This window comes from Ptychodera flava, chromosome 17 (genome assembly GCF_041260155.1).
Source record: "Ptychodera flava strain L36383 chromosome 17, AS_Pfla_20210202, whole genome shotgun sequence".
Classification (NCBI taxonomy): Eukaryota; Metazoa; Hemichordata; class Enteropneusta; family Ptychoderidae; genus Ptychodera; species Ptychodera flava.
The window spans coordinates 29,930,813-29,943,303 of NC_091944.1; positions in this window are offsets into that span (position 1 = coordinate 29,930,813).

Sequence of the window (12,491 nt, forward strand, 5' to 3'; positions counted from 1 at the left end):
ACCTGGTCTTCGCACAGCTTGCCTGTGTACATTTTAGGTGGCGTTGCACACAACACAGTGTGCTTTGCCAAAAACTTCATTTTTGCAAATATTCAATTTTCATCACTTTATTGACTCAAAATTAAAATATTCGTTGGGTTCACATGTTAGCATCACAAGCAGTCGTAAGTTTGGTGACAGAAAAGCATAAATTTTTGCAAATCACCCGATATCCTGGCTTCTTCCTCAGTTTACAACATTTGAAAAATTTAACTCAATTCTGGCTGGGTCAAATTTGGTGACATTTTCACATTATTCTTTCAGATAAGCATTATATAACGAAACGACAATATCGTTAGGCTGTTAAATACTTTCATATTGATTAAAGGTCATTTCAATTTTACTTATCATGATTTTAATCATTCTTTTGAATGCTTTTAATTTAATCATTTTAAGAATGACAATAGATAATGCTGTTTTTTGAACATTCAAAATGATATATTGTTTTTACATAATAGTATCAAGTTGCCCATGAATTTGTCATCATTATTTGCAAAATTGAATTTTGCTATCCGAAAATTACACCCCACTTCATCCTTCGAATACTGAGACACTGCTGATAAACTAAACGATGGATTCTCTGCACGGTGAAAATGCATAGCTTGAAGATGTTTTCATATAATCTTTGATAAGAAATTTTGCCTTGAAAAACGTTCGATTTTGTGAAACGCTGTCTACGCGTAACTAGACAAATGATTAGATTACCTTAAAATGTATAAATCTATGCTTAAGCGTCTTTATATACAGTATATTCTTTCTTTCCTTTTCAGTGTAGTCTACTATCAAGCAATACCCGTTACAAAGGTACATCCAATCATCTATACAATAGACGAATGACAATTTACAAGGGCTACATAAAAACAAATTGCGCTCTCAAGCGAACTCTAACACAATTCGGACAAATCATCAATAACATATTTGAACGAATTACTGCCTGTATTATGTATAGGATAAAGCCCGAGTACGAGGGCTCTTCTGGTATATAAAGTCCAACCCAATGATAAAATGTCGAGGCCGCAGGCCGAGACATTTTATCGTAGGGTTGGACTTTATAAACCAGAAGAGCCCGAGTATGAGGGTTTTATCCGACTTAAAAACTATCGCCCCTAAGTGATATATTTTCGTTTTCAATGTGTCTACGTCAACCGTCCCCTTTGTCAATGTAACATGTTTAGGATATGAATTAAAACTTTTATTTGTGAATAGCCTTCTAATGTAATGGAACATCCTATATATGCCCTAGGGCACATTATATAAATGCCCTAGGGCACAGCAGATTTTGTGTTGCAGCTGGTTTCCGCTGTGTTACCAAATTTGAATATTAAAACGTACCAGATGTCTACAGAATATGACATGTTCACTTTTGATTGGACAGTACTTTACTACGACGCTGTCATTCGTTTCTGGAATTTGGTGACCAAGGCTTTATGAGTAGATAAAACACCCTGAATTGAGCACTCTGATTGGTCAATCAACAGTAGATGGTTTTTTAAATTTCATTATCAGTTTTTAAACCAAATTTAATTCGTTCATCCGTCTGCTGTATGTCAGCTTGTCTCAATCAGCGAATTGAATAGTATGAGTTCCTTGACACCGCACCTTTTTCTGGTGTAATCTGTGTTTCCGTGCTTGCTATTGTGGAGTTTGAATAATGTGCTTTGTATCTAGTGTGATGCCTGCTTGAAGATACGATGGCCTGCCATGATAACATCCTATGCGCCGTGGAGTTCCAACTTGTCCGGCAATTCTACTGCTGTGTTCAGAGGACATCATGATCGATCTTACCTTTAGTTATCAGCTGCATGCATGCGATTGGTGAACAATTCCAGAGTTGCAAGATTACATGTACAAACTGTGTAATGCACTGTAAGTTACTCTTTTTAAGGCCTGGTAAGTGTTTATAAACATTAAAGCAGGCATTACAATTCGTTACTCCCTCTCTTAGCTATTGCCACCACCCTCAAATCGGCAAACCCCGTAGCTATTGCCGTCTCCTCTCCCGAATGTTTAAAAGCTTTGTTAACGTTATGTTTCGGCGACGTCAGAATATACTGGTGAGCGTCTCATTAAAGTATGTTTTTCACTGTTAGCGATGACTTCGTTGTATTTGAATGTGTCTTTAAGAAAAATTCCTGTTTTACTCCATAATCATGCTGAAGTGCTCAGCAAGTTCAACTTTTCAATACGGCATATGTGTCAAATGTCCAATATTACTGTTTACTAGTATTGAGTTTTAGGTACCCATCATACATTTGACAACATTACCATTGCATATTTAATACAATGCATTGTGTTGCCAGGGCTGATCAGAATTTGTATTTCAACAGACAGAGAACAAACACAATTTTATCAACAGTTACAGCTTTTGCTCTCTCCCCCCCCCCCCCCCGCAGAAAATATTAAGCCAACACGTTTGACAACGCCCACTATCATGTATAATCCACTGGTAGTGTCAATTTGACACGCCCTCTCTAATTCTAGAAGTCATCCAGTAATTATTCATTTTGCAATGATTAAGACAAACCATTACAGCTTTTCAGGTCAGTGAAAAGCAGTGTTTCTTAGCTTAGTTGCTCGTCAATAATACTTTATTTAAATACTCAAAATTCAATGTTAAACTCCAGAAAATCAAACACACGTAAATAAGAATTTGAATTTGTCTTCAACGTAGTGACTATGTCGGACGTCCAGTAAGGACCATTCTCTACGCTCATGAACCTAATAGCGCCATAAAAATATATATACGGGTAAGAGGGACACATATTAGTGAAGTTTGATACGCAAAGCACGGGAAGGTGGTTGTTACACAACAATAAATGGCTAGTAATAACCTGGGAGGATGTCTCCAGATCTCAAATATTTACCAGTTTTCTAGACCTGCTTTGTTTTTGAGCCATTCGTAGCGCACATGACGTGTATGTCTCTCGGCGCTTCGATTCGAAGTTTTTACAGCCTCTTCTAGAGACACCAGTGTCGGTCTTAGATGTGCCCACGAACCTGTCCTTGTGTGTGAGCCAAATTTTACATTGGATATGAAAATAGTGAAGCGTACATCTGTAGGGTAACAATGTGTATCAATACAATCCCAAATAGACCAAGACAAGTGTCACAGCAATATTTAATACTGGTTTAGGCATCAAGTATAATAACTATAATCTATCTCTAAATTGAAATATCGCATACGTTGCACATTGAGTACATTTTTAACCAACTTACCTCACGTCTTATGCAATCCCAAATAGACCAAGACAAGTGTCACAGCAATATTTAATACTGGTTTAGGCATCAAGCATAATAACTATAATCTATCTCTAAATTGAAATATCGCATACGTTGCACTTTGAGTACATTTTTAACCAACTTACCTCGCGTCTTATGCCTCATTTTCATCATGTTCAGGAAAGAAGTCAGCGATTATATGAGTAAACTCAAATCAAGCTTTCCAGAAGTATAAGAAAGACAAACGTACGCGAATCTTTGAAAGAATGTCCCCTGTTTCATTATCTTTTACGAAAATGATGTCATTTGGAAGTCAAATGTCCTCGGATTCATCATATTGTTTAAAACTTCATTGTATTGCCAGAAGACTAATCTTTCGATTATTCAATTGCTCATGCATATTGTTTCAACAAATGAACAAAGTCCCCCAAAGTCGATCCCCTTTCTGTGTACCTTTAGCTTGATATACAGAAATCATTTTTGCCCACTTAGCCGTTTACATTAGATGCGAAATCCAATGACGAAATAATGATCAAATCTGAAAGGTAACTGAGTAGCAGGCATTTACCCTTTTTAGTGGCGTTTCAGTAATACATACATGTAGTTGGAGAGAGATCCCTATTAAAGATTGCTCTGCAAATAATGCTTCAGAACAAAGGATTGTCTCTGTCTATTAAATACTACTACAGGAGTTCCTCCATGAATTTAGAAACCTTTAGAAACCTTAGCATATCATTTCAAGCGTACGCATATACTAAGTTCCAACAAATTATCACTTTTACTTAATGACAAATCTGTAGATAATGGTTATATTGCGTTATCCTGCATAGTTTTTGCCATATATGCATAGTGAGATTATAAACAATATTTCGGTAATTAAAAGAGCCCCTTGACCTTTGGTTTTCCAAATGTCATTAAATCTTTCATATCTGTTTTATAATATGGGGTCCAAGCCCACATAGGCATTGCCCCCTATTGTTTTACTGAGTGTTTTATGAGTTTCTTTTTCTTCTTCTTCCGCCATATTGGATAGACGTACAGAAGAAGGGCTCCTACTTGTTTTGATTTTCTACCAGTGAGAAGTGCCACACTTCGTCAATTGTCATCAGTTTGCGTTGTGAGTAGTGTTTAGTTCATTTTGGTCTTGTTTCCAGTCCGCTTTCATCTTCGACTAGGTGGATTTCCTTCGATATTATTTTTGTCATTTGTTATCCCGTGGTCGGCAATATGGCCGCCCGGGAGGACAAGCCATTTCGGAATCTGACACGCAAGCATGCTGTCAGATGTACTAATATCACAATATTGTTTAAGGCATGAAGCAGTTACGTAACCCATCAATGTTCGCCTCGCCTCAGGTTGCTCTCGCCTCTCTTTTCCGAAAAGTACCGATCATGCATCCTTCGGTAATTTTCGGATTTTCGCCAATTGTTAAGCAAAAGTATGTTCGACAAAGTTTGTGATGTTGTTGTCGTGTGGTGCTGAGCGGAATTGACGTGCTGGCGAAAAGGTGAGTGTTTTGAGCTTCAGGAAAGTGAGTTTTACCGTTTTAAAAATTCCTCTCATATTTTTATGAATATATAATGAGTGTGTTTGAACCAAATTTGAAAGTCTTTTATCGATACTGTCTGGTTTTACTCAATTGTTTACGGTCAGTCAAACCGTCTTTTATAATTTACACGTGCGTCAAGGAAGAACATGTTTATGAAACTGCTGGCGTGTTATGTTTTGATTGGCGTTAAGCGGTGTTTCTGGCCTGAGAGCTCACAAAGTAACTATGGTTGCTACGCGACTGGCAGTACGATGCCATCTCGTCGTATTTTTTCGCATAATCTCGTGGCAATTATCAACCACCAACAAAGCCTCCAAAAAGTTTAACACCTTGAAGCTCATTTTGATATGAAAAGCCAATAGTCTACCGAGACGACTATGGAACAAAAGGCATGCCGCGTTACAAGTCTGTCTATATTTGTCTGTGCTAATATTGAAGGTGTTCCCGTTGAAAGCTATGTCGAAGAGATTGCAAAGAAAGTCGGAAGTGAAAATGTTATTGCTGCATCTAGAATGAATAAGTCCGTTGTGGTGTTCTTCGCAACAATCGGTAATGTTTAAAGCATTGTTGAATCGAAGTTCGCTTGTTTGATGAATTAGTCGATGTGGAACACATGGTGAAACCGGCTTCAAAATTTATTCTGTCAAATAATCCTCCTAACATTCCTGATGAAGTTTTGGAGGAATATTTATGGAACTTGGTAGAGTTGTTGGACATATAAAAGCAATCCCTCTTTGTTGTAAAAACGCTTCGCTGAAGCATGTAAAGTCGTTTAGACGACAAGTTCATGTTTTGCTACATAAGGAGAACATCAGTGGTGTAATTCAGATCAAATATGATGATCGTTTTTATTCCGTTTACGTTTCTGTCGATGAACTGCGTTGTTTTCATTGTGGATTAAAAGGTCATATCCGTAAACGTTGTCCCAACTATAGATCGTCAGAAAACAACGATAATGACACTGAAAAATGTTCAGAAAGACAATACTTGTGTGGATAAAAACTTAGGTTTAATGGATGTTGTCGAAAGTGAAGAAAATGCAAATGAAGGTGTTAATCAGCATATGAATACTACAGAAATTAACACCTCAACTTCAAGTAACGCCTCAACGTCAACTCGCTTTGTTGAAAACAATGAGGCACAATCAGAGTCCGCTCACAAAGTCACATCTGTTGATGAAAATTCTGTAGATCAAAGACCTCTCACCAGTAAAAACAGTCAACCCACTGACGCTCAAGAGAAAGAAAAAGGTGTTAACTCTGCTGCAAACGTCCATGCCGATGAAGACAGGGTACGAACCCCTGCTTCGCCTTCGTATTCTCCGCTCCCCTCTACTCCCGTTTTATCATTCGACCCCCCCCCCCTTCTTCGTCATCATCTTCACTTATTCAGTCTCAGTCACTTGAGTTTCCTGAGACTCCTTTTTCAGATATCAATGTAAATGAGGCTCAGGATTTGTTTATTTCTCAGTCACAGTCTCCAAGAAAAGTTTCTCAAAGTCAGTTTATTTGGTCAGGAGTAAAAACATCAAACTCCTTTGATGTTCTCAGCGAAATGTCTGATCATGACAATGAGTCTGTTGCGTCTGAAATCTGTGACAGAATTTCAAGAAAAGCTACAAATCAAGCCATCTAATTTGCTTGAGTTTTTAGAAGACATTTTAAAGGCTCTAAAAATATGATAGAAAAAATGTAAAGATTACTGCTCAGATTTTAAAGTTCTCATAAAGTCATTTGCTAACTTACGCAGGTCAGATATTGCCACTAGTCAACAAAACGTTCGTATCCATAAACTTGTGGCAAAGTTACAACAACATGTTAGACAATGTAAAAGCTTGGATTTTACTAAACATGGGAAGTAAAATCGTTCTTTTTTTTTTCTTGTGTAGTGATGGCAAGTTTCATTTCTTGCAATGTAAATGATTACCATGATTCTTTGAAACGGTATAACATTTTGTCTTCGTTGAAGTCCAATCATTATGCTGATTTTATTTTTTACAAGAAACCCATTCTACAGTGGCTAATCAGGCGCAGTGGCAAGTAGTTTGGCGCGCGCCTATTTATTTCTCACATGGTACTAGTAATTCTGCTGGGGTTGCAATGCTGTTCCGCGAAACAAAAATGTTGTTTCTGTAAAAAGTGTCGTCCAGGGTCGTCTACTTCATTTGCATACTTCCTTTCATTTGCTCAATATTTATGCTCCTTCAAGGGGAGATGATCGTTGTATTTTTTTTGAAAGTCTTCGTAAATTTCTCCTTGATGTTGATCTTGATAATGAAAATATTGTCATAGGGGGCGACTTTAATTGTACTCTTGTTCCTGATTTAGATAGGTCGTCTATATTGAACCACATTTAAAGTCTTCGCAAGTTTTTTCTTCTCTTGTTCATCGCTGTAAGCTTTCTGATGCCTGGCGTTATTTTCATAAGCAGGCTCAAAATTTTACGTGGCAGAGAGGAGAGCAAAAAAGTCGCATTGACACTTTCTTCATCAACAAGAAGTTGACTTCGAAAATTAAATCTGTGTCTGTTGACTCTCCTACTGATTTATCTGATCACTCTCTTGTTTCTCTTGTTTTAACTATGAATTCGAGTGTCAACAAAAATCCAGTTTGGTGTCTCAATACAGTCTTCTTAATGATGAAAATTATTTTACTTTAATTAAGGAATTCTGGGAAGTTTGGCGTAATGAGAAGGATAGGTTTTCTTCTCATCAGTCTTGGTGGGATATAGGAAAACAAAAGATTAAAGAATTAAGTCAGCAGTTCAGCGCTTAACGGTTCATCACTTTAAACGTTCAAAACAAAACTTATTGAGGAAATTCGTACTTTGGAAACATTGATTCATACTCAGCCTTCTCTGGAAACAAGATATCATCAGCAAAAAGACCTGTTAGACAGTTTTCAGAAACTTGATACCAGAGGTGCAGTTAGTCATTCTCGTTTACAACAGCTCAATGATTCTGATACTAATTCACAGTTTTTCTTTTCTCTTGAAAAATACAAAGGCTGTCGTAAATCCATTACTGATCTCCAACGTGAAGATGATACAATTACTGAAATCAGAGAGAAATTCGTCAACTTACTCGCCAGTTTTATCAAAACCTGTTTAATGCTGAGCCTGTTTCGCCCGAAGCACAAAATATTTGCTTCATGATCTCCCTCAATTACCTCTGAAAAGTTAGCAACTTGATGAACCCATTAGTCTTGAGAGTACACCTTTGCACTCAAGAACATTGCGAATGTAAAACACCTGGTGTTGATGGCATTCCTTGTGAATTTTGTAAAAAATTCTGGTCTCTATTGGGGAACGATTTTCACCAGGTTTTTCAAAAGTCAATTCCGATGGCCTTCTTCCAACGTCCTGTCGTAGAGCTGTTATCACACTCCTTCCTAAACAAGGTGATAACTCCCTTCTTAAGAACTGGAGACCTATCAGTTTGCTTTGCTCTGATTATAAAATTTTCACTAAAGCTTTATCACTTCGCTTGAAGCAAGTTTTGCAAGATATCATTCATGTAGATCAAAGTTATACTGTTCCAGGCAGACAGATATTTGACAATATTCATTTAATTAGAGATTGCATTCATTTTCATAATGACATGAATCTTCCTCTTGGTATTCTTTCTTTGGATCAGGAAAAAGCTTTTGATCGTGTCAGTCACAATTATCTTTTTCAAACTCTGCATGCGTTCGGGTTTGGTGAAAATTTCATCAATTTTATTAAACTTCTGTATACACAAACTGATAGTCTTGTTCGTGTTAACAGTTCTCTTACTGCTCCAGTTCAGATTTTCACGTGGTATAAGGCAAGGTTGCTCATTATCAGGGCAGCTGTATGCAATTGTTATTGAACCTCTTTTACACAGAATAAGACAAGATGACAGTATTCAAGGTGTTATGATTCCAAATTCAAGTGATCGTAAATGTAAACTTTCAGCTTATGCTGATGACGTTAATAATCTTGTAACTTGTGATACTGATTTTTTTAGGTTTAAATATTGGTTTTCTGTCTATGAGCATGCCAGTAATGAAAAATTAACTATCGTAAGTCGTCAAGGTCTTTGGTCGGCTCATGGCGTGGGCGTGCTGATCATCCGCTTGAAATTCTTTGGAACAGTATTGGTCTCAAAGTCCTTGGTACTTATTTGGGCAACAGTACGAATATTTTTCAAAAAACTGGAGTGAGAGTGTTACAAAGATTGACAATAAGTTATCTTGGTGGAATTGATATGCTCCTGCTATGTCATTCCAAGGCCGTGTTATCGTTATTAATCAACTTGCTGCAACTAAACTTTTCATTGTATTGCCTCTGTCCTCCTGCTTTTATCATTGATGAAATTCAGCACAAATTTCTTGATTTCTTCTGGCAAGGAAAACATTGGTTGCCAAGTCGTACAACTTTTGCTCCATTGAAGTTAGGAGGGCAAAATCTCATCGATCTCTCTTCACGCGTGAAAGCTTTCAGATTAAATTATCTTCAAAGATACTTGTATTCAGGTCTGGATCATCCTTCATTTTTGTTTGCTGATTTTTATTTTCGGAGTGTTGGTAATCTCAAGTACACCTCTCAACTATTTACAGTGAATTTTCAGTCTGTTCCAGAATATCTACCTAATTTTTATCTTGATCTTTTGAGAGTCTGGAAGTCATGTATTTTCCTGAGAAAAGGTGGACCCCTTTCAATCAAAGATATCTTCCATGAAGCCCTTTTTTTCAACGATTGTGTTAGTTTTACAAACCCTCTTGATAGTACTCTTGTTAATCACTTTATCAGTGCTGGCATTACAAAAGTTGGAGATCTTTTTGACCCTTTCCAAAAAACTTGGCGCTCCCCAAGCCAGTCTAAAACATTCTTTCTATTCATTCGGATAGAATTTTAACGAATACTATCAAAACGTTGGTTGATTCTATTCCCTGTGATTGGAAAAACAAAATCCAAAGTTTTTTTGAAGAGGAAATGATTTGGATGATGTTCATTCTTATTATCGTCCTTCGTATTCTTTCGAACTTATTTGTAAAGGTACTGATGATATATCATTTTAAATTGTCTTTTGTATAAATTTAAAAAGGGTAGCATATATAAATTCTTGATTATGTCCAATTTTCATGGGAACAATAAACGTCAAGATACAGTTTGGAGAGATTTGCTTTCACTTACTGAAAATATCAAACCTTTGTTCACTTCTTGTTATCTCAGTCCAATTCCCAAAAAGAAGGAGATCTTCAATGGCGTCTTCTCCACGGTGCGTACGCAACTGGCTCGTTTATGTTCCATTCTGGGTATAGCTCATCCTCTGATTGTATTTTCTGTAGTGCCAGAGATGACCTTTTACACATATTTTTAGAATGCCCTCGTCTTTCTCCCTTGTTCAGTCTCCTTCGTAACTTTGTCACCGTTTTCTTGGTCAGGAATGCAAGATTTTATTCTGGTGGTTTGTTTTAGGCCCACCCTTTGATAAATCATACATGGACAAGAATACTTTAGCGCTTTTAAATTTTCTTTTTACGACAGCTAAAATTACAATTTATGTGACGAGACGAAATGCAATTAATGATCATGATCCCTCAATCAGTATTAAATATGCTTGTTTCTGTTTTTAAAAGGCGAGTTTGTTCTCGCATTTCAGAAGAATATAATGACTTCACGCTCAATTCAAACATAAGTGCTTTCAAAAACATTTGGTGTATTAATGACGTCATTGCTTCAATAGACATGATGGAACAACTACTATTGATTCAATTTTGTTTTGAACACTTCTGTCTTTTGTGTGCTGTCACCTCTAAGCACACTTTCCCTTTTGTCAAAACCTAACTCGATCTGGGCACCGTACTCCTCACGTAATGGGAGGGGGTAGTCAGTTGAGAAGATTCTTCGTTGGCATGTACATGCCAACGAAGAAGTTTTCTCAATTTATCCCTTCTCATTGGCAGTTGGGTGGCTTTTTTCTGCAAGATGTAAGGTGTTCCTGTCCTTTTTCTTGCAAATTTCTGTCGCTTTTTCTTGTTTCGAAGTTGGTTTCCTTTCCCCTATTCAGTGGAGATTTTTCATGCACCTCGCATCTTGCCTTCTGTCATTAACAAAATTGTGCTTTTTTTCAGATTTAATTGGTTTCCTTCCCATGTTGCAAGTGATATAGCTACCTGTTTGCCTTTTCACCAGTTCTCTCGTCTCGCTCCAGCATCAGTGTCTTTGCCACTTTGCAGTTTTTGCTGTGTTTTAATAGTTCAACTTTGCTCAGTTTTTTTCAATAATTGACCATCATTTTGCCATTTTGCATTTGTCTGATCTTCATTTTTGCTTTTCGTCTCAAATTTGAATTGTTTTGATATGTACTTTTCTGTACAGGAGTTTAATTTTAGTAATAAACGTTCATTTGAAAAATCAAAAATCTTCTTCTTCTTCTTCTTCTTCTTCATTAGGTCTTCCTGTCCTTTTTTCTTTGCAAATTTCTGTCGCTTTTTCTTGTTTTGGTATATTGTTTGTTTTTTTCTTGTTTTCATGCACCTCGCATCTTGCCTTCTGTCAATAAAAAAATTGTGCTTTTTTTCAGATTTAATTGGTTTCTTTGCCCATGTTGCAAGTGTTATAACTACCTGTTTGCCTTTTCCGTCTCGCTTCTGCATCAGTGTATTTGCCATTTTGCAGTGTTTGCTGATTTTTCTATGGTCCAACTTTGCCATTTTTTTCAGTGTTTGAACATCATTTGCCATTTCGCATTTGTCTGATTTCATTTTTGCTTTTCGTCTCAAAATTTGAATTGTTTTGATATGTACTTTTCTGTACAAGAGATTAATTTTAGTAATAAACGTTCATTTGAAAAATCAAAATCTTCTTCTTCTTCTTCTTCTTCTTCTTTCGTCTTGAAAAGTACTTTTCTGTTTAGGAGATTGGTTTTAGAATTAAACTTCATTTATCAATACCATTCATCCATCCATCCATCCAATGGTATCCATCCTTGCATTCGTTCGGTTGTGTTAGTTGATGTTGTGTTTGGGATTGCGTTGCATATTCGTAGTCCAAATCCTCTATGTAGGGTGGTCACGATCAGACACTGACTGATTCTCAGACATGGTTAAACACTGTAACTTTAATATTAACCTTTATTGCTTTTCAGTCAGATCAAAGCAGCCTTGATAGTAAAGAGAGAATTACAATATTTATCTTTACACATGTAGACAACGTCTGTTTCAAAATATCACAATTCTAATATTATCCAAAATTACAATACATTTCGCGGTAGACAACTACATTATGGTATGTTTACAATAGCAGAAATGACATCATCAAATTAAACGTTTTTTATGACACATTTTTATGTTTACAGAAATTCTGCGGAAGCGGAGAATATAACTTTACTTACTGAACAATGTTTAGTTCAAGGCTTAAAGCTGATATAGTGTTCAAATAGCCGACGATAGCAATGACAATGATCAGCTCGGCCAGACAATGTAACATGTCAAAAGAAATACTCCTACTCCTACTAAATGCTCAAAACTCACGAAACATGTTAGCTATTTTATTAAACCTTATTTGACGAGGGTTGCCTGGTAAGCTTAAGTAAAGATGCTTATCTTCCCCAGATCCCCAATTGAACATACAAACTGATACAAAGCAGCATTACATGAAACATGACAATCAAAGCTAGTTCAATACAATGCGCAGAAATAAAAGGTGGCTAAGAGTG